The sequence below is a fragment of the Bactrocera latifrons genome, unplaced genomic scaffold (assembly GCF_001853355.1).
Source record: "Bactrocera latifrons isolate USDA-ARS-PBARC rearing strain unplaced genomic scaffold, ASM185335v1 scaffold_18, whole genome shotgun sequence".
In the NCBI taxonomy this organism is placed as follows: Eukaryota; Metazoa; Arthropoda; class Insecta; order Diptera; family Tephritidae; genus Bactrocera; species Bactrocera latifrons.
In genome coordinates, this window is record NW_017535296.1 from 303,162 (window position 1) to 320,502 (window position 17,341).

Consider the following 17,341-nt stretch of genomic DNA (forward strand, 5'->3'; position numbering starts at 1 on the left):
ATATCTGACTCTTTTAGTTTTAGGACTTACAAACAACCCTTATGTGAACAAAACTATAATACTCTCTTTAGCAACTTTGTTGCGAGAGTATAAAAAGAAGCAAAAAATTGATAATTTCATGAATGGTGGGTACAAATGTATCCAAAATCGATCTTATATTCTGAGCAACATCACCATTGCAGACTAGTGTTATTTAAGTTGTTGTCAATAATTCGTAATATTTCTAGACCAAAAGTGGAGGCTAAGAAGAAGGATATACTTGGCTCCACAGGCTGGTGTCCTCATCTCACTATTGCTCACTTTCTATACCTAGCAATTCCTCCAACCAACAGCGGGAATTTCCATCACCCCCTGCGTTGATACACATACACCTGTATATTGGGCACTTACAAGGCAATTGGCCGTCAGTACGGTAAGATCGACTGGATGTAATATGAGGCAGACGAAGACCCATTATAACCCAATAATAAACCAGGCCAATGACATTATATACTTTCCCGACTCGACTACTCAGACAACGGACTTCAAATATGCAATGAAAGCCTTTGACAGTGGAGCTATTAACTCCTCCACTAATACCTACAGTATTATAGAAATCCCTTATGAATATTTACCTATATTACTTCAAGACTAATAAAGCTTTTCTCTAGCCCTCGAGTATATATGTAAGGTGGCTGCAGTAAGTTGCTCTTGGCAGTACAATTCAATTTCAAGTTCCACATTTCGGCACTTCAGTTGATATATGCACAACACAAAAAATCAACAAAATACAAAAACAATAAGTTTGAAGTGAGTAACAATAAAAATACATTAGATCAGGCGATCGCATGTAGGTTGATGGGCACGCTGGCAGAAGAAGGTGAGGTTGCTGATTTGTTTTCATGCGTATGTGGGCTTGAGTGTGTGCCGCGAATAGCAATGCAGGCGTGGAGTCAACTGAACTGATTGTACCATTTTATTGTGCTCAGTTTGCAAAACACTTATATGTGAGTGCACACACACAAACATATATATATTTATATATCGATATGTACATACATATGTCTGCTGTCCACGGGGTGAGTTGCTGTTGCTGTTGCTGTTGCTATTGCCATTATAAGTGTCACGTTCTCGCCGCCGCTGCTGCTTTTGCTGCTCACGGCGTATACAAGCGTGTTGCATGCATACATGTCTGTCGATTTTATTGTTGCACGTAAAATTGTAGAAGCTTTGTTCGCCCGTGGCAACAAAAGGGGAGTTTGTGTTGCAAGATACGGTGCATAGGCAAAAACATACATTTGCACACACGCACACACTTGTACTTCTTGTTGTTACACTTATTACACTCGCATGCCAATTGTATTGATGACAGCAACAACAATAAAATACTAGCTAAATCTGCAATAAAAGCAAAGACGTAAAAAACCATTTAAGCCAATTCCATTAATGAGTGCAGCAATGCATGTCAAATATGTGCAACGAATGTGGCTGCAACATCCCAAACTGTTCAAACTGTTTAGCTAACTGTGATAGTATTGGTGCTTTTGCTGTCGGCAACTGTTTTATGAGACCGAGTCTTAAGACTGGCTTGATATTAAAGTTCATACTTTTTATATGCGCTCTGCTCGGCTGCTGCTCTTTCTTTGTAATTCCCAGCAATGCGGTGCCTTTCCTCGAATGCTTTTGTTTTGCCAAAAACACCAAGAACCAGAGGAGCAGCCTTGCTTTAGTTTTCCGCCTTTGCAGTGACGCATTTTATGGCGCGAAAAATGCAAATTTGAACGTGGGAATTATTTTATGTGCACCATTAGGCTGGTTTATTGCATCACATGTTGTTAGCGTTGCCATATTACTGTATATTCATATATTGTTACACCACTAAGTGTTCGCTTTTGTCGCCGATTTGCGGGCGTGTACGCACACACACATGCTCATGCGGCACTTTTTATGGCGAAATTAAGTTTACAATGTCACATTTCGATTGTGGGCCGCTGGGTGTATGTGTGTGTGTGTGCAGCGGTTTAGTGTTTAAGTGCCGCCTTTGTTGCCGTATTTATGCGCAGACAAACGATGGTATATAAATGTTTCAGTTCCTGTTATTCTCATTTTGAATGATTCTTAATGTTGATAAATGTGTCTGCGGCTTAACGGTAAGTTTATGCGTTACTTGCTGACAAAGTGGATCAAATGAAGCTATTAGTTGCAAGCTAATGCTGGTATTGGCAAAAGTTTAGTACTTATATGTATGTAACATTAGTTTTAAAATACATTTTTTGGGAAATTTTTTGTGAACATTTTTATACTCTCGCAACAATGTTGCTAAAGAGAGTATTATAATTTTGTTCACATAACGGTTGTTTGTAAGTCCTAAAACTAAAAGAGTCAGTTATAGGCTTATATATACCAAAATGATCAGGGTGACGAGTAGAGTAGAAATCCGGATGTCTGTCTGTCCGTCCGTCCGTCTGTCCGTCCGTCCGTCTGTCCGTCCGTCCGTGCAAGCTGTAACTTGAGTAAAAATTGAGATATCATGATGAAACTTAGTACTCGTATTTCTTGGCTGCATAAGAAGGTTAAGTTCGAAGATGGGCAAAATCGGCCCACTGCCACGCCCACAAAATAGCGGAAACCGATAGGTTAGATGTCATAACTAAACCGTAAATAAAGATATTGAAATGAAATTTGGCACAAAGGATCGCATTAGGGAGGGACATATATGGACGTAATTTTTTTGGAAAAGTGGGCGTGGCCCCGGCCCCTACTAACTTTTATGTACATATCTCGAAAACTACTATAGCTATGTCAACCAAACTGTATAAAGTCGTTTCTTTTAGGCATTTCCATATACAGTTCAAAAATGGAAGAAGTCGGACAATAACCACGCCCACCTCCCATACAAAGGTTATATTGAAAATCACTAAAAGTGCGTTAACCGACTAACAAACAACGTCAGAAACACAAAATTTTACGGAAGAAATGTCAGAAGGAAGCCGCATCCAGGTTTTTATTTTAATTGAAAATGGGCGTGGTGTCGCCCACTTATGGACAAAAAACCATATCTCAGGAAGTACTCAACCGATTTCATTGCGGTTTAAGTTACAGAAGCTCAGACAGCAAACTTGTGGGAATTTCGTCTGGCCTGGAACCAGTTTTAACACCAACAGCATTAACATGAACAGTCACGAAGTTCAATGCAGAATAACTCTTGTCAATACGTGCTACTTCAGACTGAGTAGGCAATTGATAAGTAAATTTCTCTCTCGGCGAATAGAGACGAGAGTCACTCATCATCCCCGTCCCGCGATAGAGTGCAGAGGTATGAACGACATCTGATGAGTCGGCGTTACGAGTTTTCGCAGGGGATGGAATGATAAATTGAACGGGATATAAGGAGACATTGACATATTTCAGCGAATTAAGAGACAGCGGCTACGCTGGCTAAGTCATGTCATTCGAAAGGATGAAAATTCTCCAGCTCTGAGTGAATCGGATGAAGAGGAATAAATCTGCTTCGTTGGAGAGGTCATTCCTAGCTACATTTGAAAATAGTGCTGCTGTAAGATTGTCTACAAGGTGCGTTTAAAATACGTCGCTGGTGCCTTAGAATGTGCTATCCATATCGATGACATGATATCCATCGATGAATTCCATGACATTTCATAGATTGGAAGTGAAGTTATTGCGTTTTAAGTGTCAGTATGTTTGTGTTATTGATGCGAAAATGAGCTACGAACAAAGACGCAACATCAAATTTTGTTTTGAAATTGGTAAAACTTTTCCCAAAACGTTTTAATTGATGAAACAAGAGTGCACGAGTGGCTTCAACGTTTTAAAAGTGGCAATGTTGATAAACATGAAGTCAAGGAGATCAAATCAAATTTAAACAATTAATCCCTCCCCGTATTTACCTGATATGGCATTGTGCGACTTCTTCCTTTTCGGAAAAATGCATTTGCCTATGCAAGTAAAGCGTTATGCAGACGTAGAAGCCATTCAAAAGGCTTGCACCGGCATATTGGCAGCCATACCGGCCAACAAGCTAAAACACTCGTTCGACAGGATTTTGCACCGTGCAAAAGGCTGAATTGGAGCAGAAGGAGACTATTTTGAATAAAATGCATTGATTTTGCCGGAAAAAACATTTATTCTGTTTTTTTTTTTTTTTTTGGAAGTCCTGTTTACCTTGGAAAGCACCTTGTATAACGGCGGAGGCTGTGGAAGGAAATTCAGGTCTACATATTATCTATTTAGTTATGGTTGGATGTTTCGTATCAATTGGTAGTTCCACCGCCCTATGGATAATGACTACCACTGTTGCTGTCCCATTGTAATGCTCTTGGTTCTCTCTTCTTTTTTTGTCCTGTAGACGGCTCTGATAATTGGTATACTCACGAGAATTTGTTCCACTGGATGTCATGGGGCGTACATGCTGGCTAATACTTCAGCCGCATCTTTTGATATGAATCGCAAAGTACTTATTACTCGAATTGCAGAAATTATGTCTAATGTCTGTTACCATATATGCCACAAATATATTTTAATCGATTTCATTACTGTTGAAAATTAAAATTTACCAGATTGAATGCATGACATCTATTTGTCATCATTATCGACAACGCGTTATATACATATTTTGTTTGTTTAATCTGACATGTGTCATGAGTGTTCCTCACATTTGTTTTACATACTAGAGCTGTGACTACAAAGTAATCTCACATTCTCCTGTGGTGAGCAATATTTTTCCTGGAATTTTTGTCTGCTAATGAGCGTATCGAACTAAATTGGTCCATATATCTTGTTTAGAAATCAGCGTTTTTCTCTAAACGTCATTTTTTTAAATTGCTGACATCATAACTTAACGAGAAAATGATTGATCGGCTTCAAATTTATATTGGGTTTTTTTGGATATACAATGACTTACGATCCTTTTGATTGAAAGTGTTTTTTTTTATTAAAAGTTGTCAATTTGGCAGTAAAAAAACACCATTTTTTACCTATAAAAACGAAATTTTTTTCAGAACTACGCCATTTTGTTAATTTTTGATATTTTTCAAAAATCGAAGGTCATTGTATATAAAATACCTTCACCCTTAATAACCTTTTTGAATTTTTGTTGCTTGAGCTACTCATTATTCGGGCGGAATCTTGTCAGCAGTTGGGGAAATTTTTTTTGGCATCTCTCAAGGCAGCACAAAGCTCCGTTATTTTTCAATCCGTTTTTTTTTTAATATTAAAAAAATCTGAAAATATTGCTGAAAATATTTTTATGTCCAAAGATCTTAAAAAAATTCGATCGCGTATTTTCTTTTAAAATAGTTCACGAAGATTGTCTATTTTTTCATGGGTTACACTGGTACAGCCTCTTAATTTATATAAAGAAGTGAAGAACTTTTATTTAAATGAATTTCAACATAGCAATATACTAATATACTTATTAACGGAATGTATCCGTAGAAAGTTTTAGAGCTTCGAATAGTATTCAATATTTCATAAAAGAAATTTAGGGGTAGTCTTTTCCTGGCTATTGTATAAAATATTCTTTTCATTGAATCCATAAATGCTAAAGGGAGACGGTATGGCTCCCATTTTCCTTATATATTATTTTAGCTTTCTCAAAACTAAACTTGGAGCTTCATATTTACATTATCCGCACATTGAGGTGGGAATTCGCATGTCCTGAAAAATATGAATGCATGCAAGTAGTAGTGAATATAACAGTTGATTTGGCTTCCACGAAGAGAAAGCAGCAAGTTAGAAATTACATACTTCAGAAATAGTAAGTTTACAATAGCCAACAGAATCAGGCAGTCTACGATTGAGTTCGGCTAAATTTCAGAAATTATAATACTTTTATGTATACTAATTCGAAATGTGTATATATGTATAATATCACATTTCCCGAAAAACTGTTTTGCGACAACTTTCAAACTCACACAATTTCCAACAGGGTTTGTAACTAAAATTCCTTTCACACACTTAAAATTGTAGAAAAAGAACACAGCAACTAAAACAAACAAACACTCAACTTAGCTATATTTGGAGATTGCCTGCAGGTTAAATCGAAATATGTACTGCAAACATGCTTCACAACATATGCATGTAAACGCATATCAAGTAATGCATATGCGCAAATTGAGATTTGTTTCCATGAGAATTTACAAAATAGGAGTGAAATTGCTATATGATTTGATAGCATTTGTAGAGCCGAAGCTAATGCGAGAGGCGGTGATGATTAAGGAGCTCCAAAGCAAGCCAATATACCATGTTTTGCCTGCAGGATACAAATGCATTTGATTTGCGCAAATAATAGCACGAACGGAAAACTCTTCAGTGTATATGAAGGTACTTGAATGGATACAATCACACACATTTGTATATACTAGATATATAAATTTACTAAAAACTCGACACGGAAAGCAGTTTTGCCCCATATGGTATTGTTTATGAAAAAGTTGAAAGGGATGCTTAAGTTGTTAGTACCCGTCATTGTATTTTAATTGATGTACGTTACAAATTAGAGGTAAATATAATAAATAAAATATGTGCAATTTAATTTTTTTAAGCCTCCACTTCGTGGAGTCTATCAAAATATGTGCTCCATATGCAAATAAAAATATTTAACTTCTAATTTTGCTTTTTTAGTGCTGACATTTTAATTTTGTAGACTTTCAAAAGATGTTTTCCATAAGAAAATAAACAGATATTCACGAAGTTGATTGCAATTTTCGTTATGTTGCTATGTAAATATTTGTTGAAATTTTCTAAAAAGTCTCCACTTTTTGGAGACTTACGTATGACTCTTTAAAATTAAAAAAAAAACATGTATAATTTATTATTTCATCTACCTTAAAATTTTGCAAAAATTTTAGACCTATAAATTTTGTAGAGTTTAAAAAATTATGTACTAATTAATATTTCTAAAGTTTTAGCAAAGGTTTTAATTTTTAAAGCTAAACGCAATTAATTAAAGGTAGAGTAACCTCTTTAATTCAAAGATGATTCAAAAAACAGCCTTCAACGATCCACAAAATTAATTTGGCGTAAGAAAGAATAATTTTATTGCCATAAATAATTTTGTTACGATTTTCTCTAATTTGTGCTTAATTGAAAGCTGTATTTCAATATGAATGACTTAAACTATTTTGAAAAGAAAGGTTGCACTTTAGAGCTGAGATTTGAAGTTACACAGTTCAACATATTTTGGAGAATTGTGATTTTACCATATTTCATAAAATATTAGAAAATAATTTATAGTACTTAAAAGCGCAAAATTTTTTTGAATAGTGCAGAAGTAAATGTAATAAACATTACTAAATTCGGTGAAAGGATCAGGTGTAACATCCTTATGTAGACATTTTAAACAATATTCTTTATTCTAACAAACACATTTATAACTTTTTATAAGACATCTGATTTCCATATAACAAGAAAAGTGGTGAAATGTTAAGACGATAGTTAACTTAAGTATAATGCAAATTGGACATAGAACAATTGTATCCAAAACAGACATTAAAACACTGCTGCGATAAAACAATTTTACGTTAAAGTTAAGTGGAGACTTTTTTAATAATATATTGTTATTTTTATCATTACATAGATTTTGATATTATTATCAGACTTTTATGAAGTTTATCTTTTTAGTCACTTGTTGTTGTCGTATGACGCCTCCAATCTTCCAATAACCTTAGGCATGCCAAGCACATTTCTCGTTGAATACTTTAAACTTAATTTTCTGAATTCGTGCCACCAATTTTTACCTCTAAACTATGAGTGTGATCACCCATCAACTGGAATTTTTTACTTCCCTTTTTCAATTATGCTACTTTTTGTTAAAATTACTTATTTTTAAAATTTTTCCTCCACAACACTCCAAATATCGTGATTTCTCATTTTGAGCACAGAGGGATAAGTAAGAAAATGAGGAAAAAAGTTAGCGGAAAAAAATTGCAAAAACAAGCGTGAAACGTACATAAAAATGTGGTGGTTGAGCGTGATCCGTTTGCCTTCAACACGTTCATTTTCGTGCTCTACATAATTCATCAAACCAAAACGAAGTAACGATCAGCGATCGATGGTTAAATCGGCGTAACGATTGAATGTTTGTCTCGACTGTTTTTCTGTCAGCCTCTTTTCCTTTTTGCCAACACTTGCAGTGCTATTGATTCGGTTTGTTTTTACTTTTTGGTTAACGCTAAGTAAGCTGCATCATTTGCACCACGACTCAGCTACACTTTCGGCTTGGCAGAGTAGCATTACTATCGGCTGGGTTTAGAAATGGATGGCGGGAATATGATTTTGCTAAACTAGGACGGCGGTGGACACAATGATGTGAGAGAAAATCGTAAGTTAGTCCATTTGATGAGTAATGTTAAGAGGATCATTTGAAATTGGTGGAAACTATTTTAACAAAAAAAAAAAAAAAAAAAAAAAAAAAAAAAAAAAAAAAAAAAAAATATAAAAAAAAAAAAAAAAATCAATCGTGCTAAGTCTTATATCTGTATAGTTTTCCTATATAGCATCAAAATTATTTCGAATACTGTTTTATTATATTATTGTACCCAGTTTATGGAATTAAATGAGTGAGCAACCAGTACTATATAGAACTCAAAACTAATGCTGAAGGTTTGAAATTTTTTTAAGTAGACATGCTGACCCATTGAACCGAAACACTTGTGAAAAGGAAAAACAGAACTGGGTAGAGCATAATTAAATTAAATTCCCATTCTATAACCTTTTAATAATGAATAATTATGATATCAACACTATTAACTTGATCAAATGGTATCCGACGATTTTTAGAAAAGAAGTGCACTTTTAGATAGCAAATTTGCCAATTTTATATAACTGAGTCGATTTCACGAATCTGAAGAGAAATTGGATACTAGAATGATCTGAATCTTTTAATTACGAAACGGCAGCAAAATTATTGAATTTTAGAAAAAGCTTTATTTGGTCAAAAATTTTCGTCGCTTTTGGCTTGCGAGAATATTATTTTTGATCAGATCAAAAACTACTAGGACAATTTATTAGTGATCAGATCATTGTCTCAAGAAAATTTGAAAAATATAGTTTTGAGGAAAACTCGTATAAAGAAAAACTGAAGGAGCTGATTGAACTAAGCGTCTATGTAGAAGTCTGTAACTTAGAACTATCTCAAATGTATATTAAATAAATTAAACTAATAGTAATATAGTATTTTTGAAGGCATAAGCTAACGAGACATGATGACAAAATACATTCATGTATAATCCTTCAAACTTGAAATATTTTTGCATATTCCGAGGTGTCATCAACACCTCAACTGCATTAAGACACCAACACAATCGATAGATATTTAGCTTGATTCATGCTTTAGTTGAAAATCCTCACTCCACACCGGCACTCCTACTCCTCTCCTTTCAGTCTAACTTCTTTTTCCCATCGATCGATAACATAAACTATGCATATTTTTACAACAACAAATAAAACGAAGAAGATATTTACTTCTTACTTATAGACCATTGATATGAATTACCGGTGCGTTATGATCTTCAGCCGAGCCATACCACATTAGTTATTGCTGTTGTTGTAACTGTTGTCGATATTTCGCGTTTGTCGTGATCAATTGAGAGCAATTTATTACGAAATGAGGGTGAATTATAATGCTGGCGCTGGCACTTGCACCGCGTTGCGTTTGGCTATAGATTGCTCTGCTTTTCGCCTTTGCTGACCCGACTGGGCAGCGTTCGCGTTCTGGCTCATTTATGTGCTTGTAGCTTCTTCAAATGACTAAAGTGTAGAACACATTTTGAAATGTTTTTGCTCTGTTGTTGTTGCTCTTTTATCGTTTTGCACACGACAATGCCGCTGCGTCGCACAATTCGTTTGATCTTGTTGCAAAAATATGACGAGCACCCCCTCCCCGACCGAGTTTGAGTTTGCGGGCGGCTTGGCACAATTCGTGCGTTTGCGGCCGAGGTGCCGTAGCTGCCATGTTCGAGATCTAATATGCCTTACTGCTTTCAACACCAGAGAGGCAATTGCTTTGGCATTCGTTGTTGATTGGCGTGATTTGGTTGCTCTGCATGCGGCTATTGATCGCATTGTTGTTGCTGTGTTGCCCTTGTCGTTCCACGCTTATTGCCAAGTGTGACTTTTGTTCTGTTGGTTTTTGTTATTGTTGTTGTTTAAGCTGTTTTACATGAGAATCGACATGATCCAGACGAGTCGACTACATTTTGGCTGATTTGCTGCGATCACAACGTCTTATATTGCCGATACTTTGTTTTTGTTGTTGTAGTTAAAGCTTTTTGCTTTTCCGCCTAGTTGTCGACAATTATTTTATTATGCTGTCAACACTTGAATGCAATAATGCCAATAATTCTGTTTTATGACAGCCGCACACAAATTTGGCGTTACGAAGTCGCGCTGCCTTGCGCGAGAGTGTCTAGCCGATTGTTGATCGGCATTCGTTTGTCTAGCCGTTCAACATCTAACACTCATCTGCACCATTTACGATTTTCTCTATATCATTCTGCACTGTTGTTGTAACTGATTTTAGGTGTATCAAAAGCGTCTTCACCTTCCAGTGTTTTGCTCAAACCGTTCGTGTCGGTTGATCTTGTTGATGATCCTCATTCATAGTAATAGTTTCGGTTCGAGTCATAAACACACACACACACAGCAACATTTCAAGGCATCTTTAAACATTTTTGCGCTGCATAAATTATATACGGTAATAGCGAATATATATTATATTTGTTTGTATGTATTTTTCCTTTAGTGGCTTCATTTTCGTTTTATACTTAATCGATGCGGAAAATCGAGGGCACAAACGTCGTTCATAAATAAATTCTATGCCTGGTATTCGTTGAAGAGTTTGCTCGGTGATATATGCTGATTGGAATTTCGAGGAATGTTGAAATACTTTTCATGAATGGTTTTGATGCTTGGCAGGAAAAAATATTGCTCAGTGTTTGGTGATGTTGGTTTCGTCTACTTTTTGGTGCACTAATTTTATATAACTTATATCCATTAAATAGCCTCCACGCTGTATATTGGATCAGAGATGGCACTCACTGCTCCACTGCACCAACTTGTCACCTAGTTAATTGTTGTCTACACCAATTTAAATTTCTGATTTAATATTGCTCTTGATAAGATTAATAAGTACATATAATATCAACAAAGTACTTCAGTGAGGTATTCGGTATTGCATGTTCGCACAAAAATGGAGAATTTATCCCAAAACTATATATTATATAGTTGAACTTGAATCTTTAGTAACTCTATTTTAACATAACACGTATATATGTATGTACGTATGTATTTGTATATACAGAAAATTAATTTTCAGCAACATTAACAAAATTAATTAAGGAGATTGAAATTAATTGAAAAGAGTACTAACTACAACTTACTTAATTTTTAACTTCATGACTGACTGCTCTGGATCTGTTTACTGAGCTGGGAAATCGATTAATACATTTACTTAGTTTATTCATTTAAGTTTTTATTACAAATGCCTTTTATATTCGTCTTAGATATTCAAACCATTTAATGGTTCAAAATGGCAATAATTAAATCAGATGCACTGAACGAAATCTATCTAAAAAGAGCGGCATGCCCGGACAGCATTTGAAACAGAACACTAAACTAAAACTAAATGCATAAAAGTAAACTAGAATACCTTTACCACTACCAATTCAGAAACAATACAAATACTTTTACCATTACCAATACTAATACCTATATCAGTACAAATACCAATACCAATACCAATACCAGTACCATTATTAATACCAATACCAATAGCAATACCAATACAAATACTAATACTAATACTAATACCAATACTAATACCAATATCAATATTAATACCAATACCAATACCAATACCAATACCAGTACCAATACCAATACCAATATCAATACCAATACCAATACCAATACCAATACCAGTACCATTACTAATACCAACACCAATACTAATAGCAATACCTACATCAATACCAATACCAATTCCAGTACCATTACTAATACCAACACCAATACTAATACTAATGCCAACACCAATACCAATAGCAATACCTATATCAATACCAATACCAATAGCAATATCAATACCAATAGCATAATCAATACCAATTTCAACGCCATATTTGAGGCAAAGACTAGTAATGACAATACATACAATGAAAAAAAAAAAAACCAATTTCATCAGTAACCACAGCCATGATCATGAAAACATGACCCCGGGCTATGCTAATTTTATGTAGGTCAAGATCAAATGTAACTCTAAGTGAAATAAATCGTTTGAACAACCAATTATTTTCCCTTCATGCATCAATTTCGCACAGTGTGTCATCGCCAACTGTGTACCCACTTGAACTCAACTGATTCGACACATGTACGATGTATAAATCTATATCGATCTGTCTATTCAGCAGCCTATTTGACTGCCTGGCGGCCGGCCATCCATCCATCAGTGCACCAGCTACTAGCGAACCGAAACGAATCGCGAGCTGATCGATTCTGTACACACATGCATAGCAGCGCAGCGCACTGAAACTAAAGCAGTGTAAAAACGGAAAGCTCACATGAACCGAGCGAAAAGACTGAACCAAAGTGAAGACAACTGCCAAGCACAGCAAGCGAGATATACCGAACTAAAGTGGCAATATACAGATGTGTGATGCAACTCTGCGAAACATTGCAGTGCGATGGGATGTAATGTGGTGCGCGGCGCAGCATAACTGGGGCTAACAGATTTGCCCACCACCAGGCAGGCAGCGCACACATTCGACAGGCCGCATAGTCGCAGAACCGCCTGACCGACGCGACACCGAAGGTGCTTCCGCTTGAACTACGTTTTACTTCGCGTTGATCAGCCGTGCAACAAGCATGTAGCAACCGTGTATCCGCGCCGCACAGCGCTGTGTGCCAGACAGGCAGCCAATAAGCACAGCTACTAGACGGTGTTCTGCTCTGTGGCAAGGTGCTGCGTTGGCAATTGCTCCATAAGTTCGGTGTAAGCATATGTGTGTGTGGGTTTGTGCGACTGCTGCTGTTGTGTCACCTTTTGTGACCATGCAGGGCAAGTGCTGGAGCATGGATAACATGTTGAAGTGCAATTCCCAGGGCTGCGGATACGTGTGCGCATGCGCGTCTATTTGCATATGTATGTAAGTATGTCCATGTGTTTGGCTGCCGTTGTGGCAGTGGCAGACAGTCAGGATTTTCAGTTAGTCCACAGACAGACAAATAAAGGAACAAGTGCATTGGCAAGCACATGCACAAGTCGATAATAAAAATCGGCACTAAAGCACCAAAGCGACAAAGCAGACAATGCGCTGAGTGGCTTTGTGGAAGTAAGTGGCAAGGATGGGCAGTAGCTGTCGATGTGCAACGTTGCAATGCTTATAGCTTTACAGCAGAAGAGCGGATTAAAATACTTTCGAATTCTAAAGAACTATTTTCTCTTTGTTGTTTTTATTTGTTACCAGCTTTTCATTTCAACTAGAATTCATTGGCATTTGGTGCATTGTGCTGTGGTCCTTTCTCTTGTTCGACATTTTTTGTTAGTTAAGCTCAGTACCACTAATTTATTTGGCACTAAATGTGTATAAAAATGGCACACAAATATCTCGACATTCTATTTTCACTCAGTTCTATTTTATCTGAGTGGTTTTATTTTACACTTTCGTACCACTAATAAAATTTTATTTAACTTGCAATACGTTAATTAATTTTTTTTTATAAAATATGTGAATTAGATACAGCAGAGCAGAAGTACACAGTGTGTTATGCAATGATTGAGCTACATAATGCAGATTCAGCTTTTGATTTCTTAGAAATATTAACTAGATCGCTACACTTTTCATTACCATTACTAATGACACTACTTATGACAATAGCAGTACCACTACCATTGACAATACCAATATCATGATTAATAATAATACGAATACGAATACTATTACCAGCATACATACTAATATCGATACCAAGGCCAGTACCAATACCAATACCAATACCAATACCAATACCAATACCAATACCGATACCAATACCAATACCAATACCAATACCAGTACCAATATCAAAACCAATACCAATATTAATTCCAATACCAATACCAATACCAATATCAAAACCAATACTAACACCAATGTCAATGTCAATACCAATACAAATGCCGATACCAGTACCAAAAAGAATATCTCTTTAATATATGAATATACATACTAATACCGTTACCAATACCAATATCTTTATCGAAAGCAACGCCAATAATTCATATTTCACGAATTTTATGCTCATATCAATATCAATAAAAATATCTTATTAATATTTAAGGGGTAATATACAGTTAGAATTGTCAAAAAATCGGTTTTTATTTTATTTTGTTTTCTTGATGTACATATATTTAAGAATATCCGCAGAAAATTTCATTTCATTCCGGTGAATTTTTTCGAAGTTACATGCAAATTTGAAAAGGCGTCTCAGAATGCTTGGACATACAAGGGCAAACTTTAAACGTGTCTTTCTCGAAATGGTGTTTTCGTAGTCGGTCAACAACATCACTCGAAAACGGCTAAACCGATTGGTCTCAATTTTTTCCTTACTAATTACTAGCTTTAACATTACTTTAACGAAATCTCTTTGGATTTTCAATTTTAGAGCATCGAGTTCAGACTTCAGTTTGGTGATGGTTTCAGTTCCTTTTCATAGTACTTTTATTATAATATGTCTTGAAATATATTTATGAAATATCATAATAGGTATATGAGTTTTTGTATCAATAAATTTAAAAGTTTTTCAGAACAAATTCTGGAAAAATCGTTTTGTTTTCGGCCTTCTAACTGTATATAACACCTTATGAAATCACTTTAAAGTTGCTCCAATATTTCGCATAGATTCTTATCGCCGAAGATGCCACAAATTTTTGTTGTACCGCCCGGATTTGGTTTGCGTTTATGAAAATCTTCCTAGTAGGCTTACTGTGAAAACACACTAAACAGAAACAAAAATCAAAAATCGAAACTACTCGCGATTTATTTCACTTGTGAGAGCAATACCTATGTAAGCAAATCAAATGGAAAAGAAATAACAACAACAGTAGTAAAGTTGCGAAGAAAATTTAATTACCAACACGATTACAATTACACTTCGACTTCATTAGTTGTGCCTTGCTGATTGCGTTTGCGGTTTTTCTGCCTGCAACTAAATGCGCTTATAGAAATTTTATACTCCTCTCATTGCACTGCAGATCATCTTTCTATTGCCAACTTGTATTCGAAGAAAGGTGCAATTCAATAACGATCCTGCTAAATATCGTTGCTACAACAAATAGTAATTTTGATTTTCTTGCTGAGTAAAATTTAGTGAGAGTTTTGTCGATTTTCTATCTTAAGTCTTTCCATTCCCATTTATTTTGTATATATGAGTATTCTATGCCACAATTAAACGGATTGATAAAATACAACGTAATTTGAAGCATTATATGAAACAGCAGCAGCAATAGAGCTTTGAAACATTTACAATAAGTTTATTATAATTTTTACTCATCTGAATCAATGCACAGTTTCTGCATCACGCATTACGTCAATGTTTGAAGTATGGACTAGAATTTATGATATTTTACAATACTTAAAGATATAGTGAAATTTTTGGAAAATTTATTTAATTCTGCCATGGAGTTTCTATCATAAATTTCTTTCTATATTATAAATATATAAGTACATTGACTATTTATATTAAGAGTAAGACTATATTCCATTGCAACGTGTTGCCGTAGAGTATTATAGTTTTGTTCAGATAACGATTGTTTGCATCACCTAAAAGTAATTCAGTTATATGTAGTCTAGAGGCTAGAGATGTAGTCCAGAGTCTAGAGACTGCTAAGAGCTTGATCAATTTTCTTGTACTGGCATCTAGTACTACAAACAAGTTTATTTCGGACCCCCGCGAATATGATCAGCCTCAACTCATTTGGAGAGGTTTGGCCATGGAGGCTGAACTTTTAAATTTTTAAAATCGCCAAGTACAATTTTTACAACGTTGTGGGTGCAGTTGTCATAAGCGTATCCCAGTTGCTCATAAAACTCATCTTTGCTCATATCGTCTTTTTCTTCCAGCGCGTCGGCGTAAATCAGACGCACAACCACCGGAGTAAATGCCAGGACTCGACTGAGTCTTACTACAACCACAAATCCTACACCGAATGTGTGCTCTTTTATAAAGCTACTGTAGTAAATCCCATAAGGAACTATTCCTTTAAATTTCTGTCCCGTCCATCGCTTTTTTTGGACGGCAGTGATGTCAGCCTTGACTCTATCGAGGACATCAACCAGCTAGGCATCGGCGCCTTCCCAATTTAGGGACCGGACATTCCAGGTGGATACCCTTAAATCATTACGGTTACTGTCATCGAAAGTGCAGTCTTTCATCCGAGGCTGTTGTGCCTTTTCCATTGGGAGTGGTTTCTATGTGGCACACCCAGCACACAACCCCGCTATGCCAGTGGTATACAATTTTGTACACATTTATATAGCAACCTGCTTGTTTCAATACTGAGGCCAGTTCGAAGCGGCACTTCTAATGAACAGACTCTGCAATTACACTTCCGTGGACACTTAAACCGAATATGTCGGAGTTGCTCCGCTGAAGCTACCTCTCTTTTAGCTGGGTTGTGGTATTCTCCTTTCCAGAGTGTGTGGCAAGAACGAAATAGCAGGAATTTTTATAGCCCTACGAGTGTAACTGCTTACCCAGAAGCATGACTATACCTCATTACACCCCTGTGTGTTATCTTACGACCACAGACTGTCCAAATCGATTTAAGGGGTCAGTAGGGTAAAATTAATTTTTTTTTTTTTTGGATTTTATGTTCTCTTATGCGCTAAGAATTAATGTGGAAACGCACTTTGACATTGGAAGGTTTCGAGAAATCCCCAAAAATAATTATACCGCTCGATATTCGGAGCGTTCGGATGCACACCTGGCACTTTAAACCCGTTTTTCTCAAACCACACTTTTTCAAACTGGCGGATATGACTCCGGTCGAACTACTCAACCGATTTGCTAAATTTTTTTTATTTTATTTATATACTATACCTATACTTTTTCTAATTTATTGACAATGTCTTGACAAAATGTATGTAAAACAAGTAAGAAAGTGCTAAGTTCGGGTGTCACCGAACATTTTATACTCTCGCATGATAAAGTGATAATCGAGATTTCATTATCCGTCATTTACATATTTTTTTATTTTGCTGTAAATTAATTAGATTAGATCAATTTGTGTACTTTGAGTATTGAACCGTATTTTCATTTATTTTAGTTGCATTGAAAAGTTATAGTCCGATCACGACAATTTTTC